At 44.4% G+C, this 3,778-nt stretch overlaps 1 pseudogene across 1 annotated transcript; it reads left to right on the plus strand.

The window, feature by feature from the left end:
• Positions 1-461: 461 nt before the first annotated feature.
• LOC104984791 lies at positions 462-2,807 on the plus strand (annotated as a pseudogene). The gene has a single exon (XR_824786.1). The product of XR_824786.1 is annotated as a U3 small nucleolar RNA-associated protein 14 homolog A pseudogene (transcript).
• Positions 2,808-3,778: the final 971 nt, after the last annotated feature.

Genomic DNA, 3,778 nt, shown 5'->3' on the forward strand with positions numbered 1-3,778 from the left:
TATTTATTCACTCCATTGAATAATGTGAGTGTTTTTCTTTTCCTCAATACAGTAACTGTTTATATTCAGCATGGGAATTCTTTGCTCCCTGAACGTTTGAAATAATTCCCTGGTTAATGGGCTGAAGCCTTTTATAGGGGATGTTCTTTAATAACTCTATCAATAATTTCACCAGCATTGCTCTTGTCAGGTTCTCTTTCTATTGTTAAGTCAGTTTTGGTAATTTATGTTTTTCTTCCAGAAAATTGTCTGTTTTGCTGAGATTGCTTAATTTACTTGCTTATAATTATCCATGGTGTACTTTATAATTTTCAAATATTTTCTGTCACTTTTTAATATTTATTTTCTCTAATTGTGCCATTTTTGCCTTTCATTTTTTTAGAACTAAGCTTGAATTTATTAACTCTACTATGTTTCTTTTTTTAATTTCTGATTTTATTCGGATTATGTCTTGCCTTTAAACTTCTGCTCCTGGTCCATGTGAGAGACAGGCTGCTGAGATGAGCGCGAACCAGGTTGCGGAGAACAATCTTCTGGCTTCGAACCAACAGAATGAACTAGAGGATTTGCCAAAAGACTACCCCTTGAGCACCAGTGAAGATGAAGGGGACAAAGATGGAGAAAGAAAGCATCAGAAGCTTCTGGAATCAATCAATTCACTTAATGGAAAGGATAGGCAGAAATTGGCTGAGAGGTCAGAGGCTAGTCTGAAGGTGTCAGAGTTCAGTTTAAGTTCTGAAGAATCAGGAGAAAAGCTGGTCTTTTCAGATCTGCTTGAGCCTGTTAAAACTTCATCCTCATTGGCTGCTGTGAAAAAGCAGCTAAATTGAGTGAAATTGAAGAAGACTGTGGAGTTACCACTTCACAGAGAAGAGATTGAGCGGATCCACAGAGAAGTGGCATTCAATAAAAGCTCCCAAATCCTCTCCAAATGGGATCCTGTCGTTCTGAAGAACTGGCAAGCAGAGCGGCTGGTTTTTCCCCTGAGCAAGCCCCAATCAGCCTTTGCTTCCATCGAACACGTGGTCAGTGGCTGGAAGGCAGGAACTACCCCGAAGCAGGAGATTTTTAATCTTCTCCATAAGAACAAGCAGCCCGTGACAGACCCTTTACTGACTCCCATGGAAAAGGCCTCTCTCAAAGCTATGAGCCTGGAAGAGGTAAAGATGCGCCAAGCAGAGCTTCAAAGGACCCGGGCCCTGCAATCCTACTACGAGGCCAGGGCTCAAAGAAAGAAGAGAATCAAAAGCAAAAAGTATCACAGAATTCTGAAGAAAGGAAAGGCCAAGCAAGCCTTAAAAGATTTTGAGAAGCTGCAGAAGGTCAATCCTGGTGCAGCACTAGAAGAACTAGAAAAACTTGACAAGGCCAGAATGATGGAGCGAATGAGCCTTAAGCACCAGAACAGTGGGAAATGGGCAAAATCAAAGGCAATTATGGCCAAATATGACCTGGAGGCTCACCAGGCTATACAGGAACAGCTGGCCAGGAACAAAGTGCTGACGCATAAGGTCCAGGCGGCCTCTGAGAGTGAGGAAGAGGAGGAAGGCCAGGAGGAAGAGTAAGAACCTCTTGTCCCTGACATGGTGAATGGGGTGCAGATAAAGGCAAATGGACTGAATCCCTGGATGTTCCGGAATCACTTCATTGATGCCGAAGAGGCTGAGGTCCAGAAAGACCTGGAGTCTGTTGAGGAGCCTGAAGCCCAGGAGACTTCTGAAAGTGAGGAAGAAAGAGCAGTGGTGGAGGAACTCTCTTGAAAGAATTTGAGGAAAGGCGATCACTTAGACAGAAGTCTGAGCTCAACCACATGGCAGAGTCAGTGCACAGACGTGTAACAAAGGATCCTAGCAGCCAGGAGTTACTGTCCGAATTGAGGGCACTGTCTCAGCAACTCATCACGGAGAACCATCAGTCAGGGAAGCAAGAACTGAGTTCAGCGAGGACAGCTCAGAGAGAGGAACCTGCCAGGGAGGAAGAGGAGCCCATGTTGCTGCAGAGGCCAAAGAGAGCTCGGACTCTGGACGAGCTGGAGGAGCTGGGCAGAGAAGGGTGTGTTGAAAACAAGGAGCTTCCCAGAACTGCAGTGGAAGGGCTGCAGTTGGAGAAGAATCTAAGTAATCATATTGGCGCCCCCAAGGAGAAGAAGAGGAAGGAGCAAATGACTGATCTCCAGAACCTCCTAACCACAAAATCGCCTTCTGTGAAGTCATTGGTAGTTCCCATGACTGTACAGGAGTTGGAAGATGAAGAAGAGAGAGATCAAAGGCAGAAAATAAAAGAAGCTTTTGCTGGGGATGATGTCATCAGAGACTTCTTGAAAGAGAAGAGGGAAGCCGTGGAGGCGAGTAAGCCAAAGGACCTGGACCTGACTCTGCCTGGCTGGAGAGAGTGGGGTGGTATGGGCCTGAAGCCCAGTGCCAAGAAGAGACGCCCGTTTCTCATTAAAGCCCCTGAGGGTCCTCTGAGGAAAGACAAGAATCTGCCAAACGTGATTATCAATGAGAAGCGGAACAGCCATGCAGCAGCTCATCAGGGGCAGGTGTTTCTGCATCCATTCACACACCATCAACAATTTGAAAGGACCATCCAGACCCCCATAGGATCTACATGGAACACCCAGAGGGCCTTCCAAAAGCTGACCATGCCCAAGGTTGTCACCAATCCAGGCCATATCATTAAGCCTATCAATGCAGAGGATGTGGGCTGCTGGTCTTCCTCAGGGTCGGACCTCTGTAGTACAGAGGAATCCAAAACAACTCTCTATACGTCACCAAAAACATCTGGAGAATAACTGTGTGGATTGAATTGCTCAAGTAGTGACACTTTGGTGCCGGGAACCAATAGCCCCGACTGTTCCTCCACTGGCCTGGTTTTACTTGGAGCTGCAAGATGATTCCAAAACAAGCTTAGCACACCATGGGTGTAGTTAAGCCACATTTTAGAAATAAAGGCATTTTTATCTATTTGAAAGAAAAAAAGGATTATGTCTTTCTGTTTTCTGAAGCTCCTTGTGTTTTTTTTTTCCTAAATTGATAGCTTGATTATATTTTCCCTTTATCTTTAACTTTGTAAATAATAAGAACCCTTGACTATAAATTTGCCTATGAGTAGATCCATAAAGCTTAATATGTTTTATTACCATTTTGTTATAGCTAAATAAGCTTTAATTGTACTACTAGCTGGCCTATTGAAGATCTCAGGAAAAATGCTCTAAATGGGCCTGAGATTTGTGGCTCTGTCGTGCGTTCTTTTTCATTTCAATTGCTAGGTCTCATAGGCTAAGACAACTGCTCAGAAGCAAGGTCTACTAAAGTCACTGTGCCTCATCCACAAGTTTGATCTCTTATCTGCTCAGTGAGAGGAGACATGCTCCTGCCTTCAGAGTGTCTGCTTGAAACCACCTTAAATTTATTTAATAGCCATTAATAAGTAAATTATTATGTGTGTGCTAAGTCATTTCAGTTATGTCTAACTCTTTGTAACCCACCAGGCTCCTCTGTTCATGGGATTCTCCAGGCAAGAATACTGGAGTGGGTTGCCACTCGCTCCTGTAAGGGGATCTTCCTGACCCAGGGAGCGAATCTAAGTCTCTTAAGTCTCCTGCACTGGCAGTTAGGTTCTTTACCACTAATGCCACCTGGGAAGCCCAAATTACTATATACCAACATCATTTCCCACTCCACTATTCCTGCTTGGAAAATTCTAAGGACAGAGGAACCTGGCGGGCTACTATCCATGGGGTCACAAGAGTAGGACATGACTTAGTGACTAAACC

This window comes from Bison bison, unplaced genomic scaffold, assembly GCF_000754665.1.
Source record: "Bison bison bison isolate TAMUID 2011002044 unplaced genomic scaffold, Bison_UMD1.0 scf7180017864035, whole genome shotgun sequence".
Lineage (NCBI taxonomy): Eukaryota > Metazoa > Chordata > Mammalia > Artiodactyla > Bovidae > Bison > Bison bison.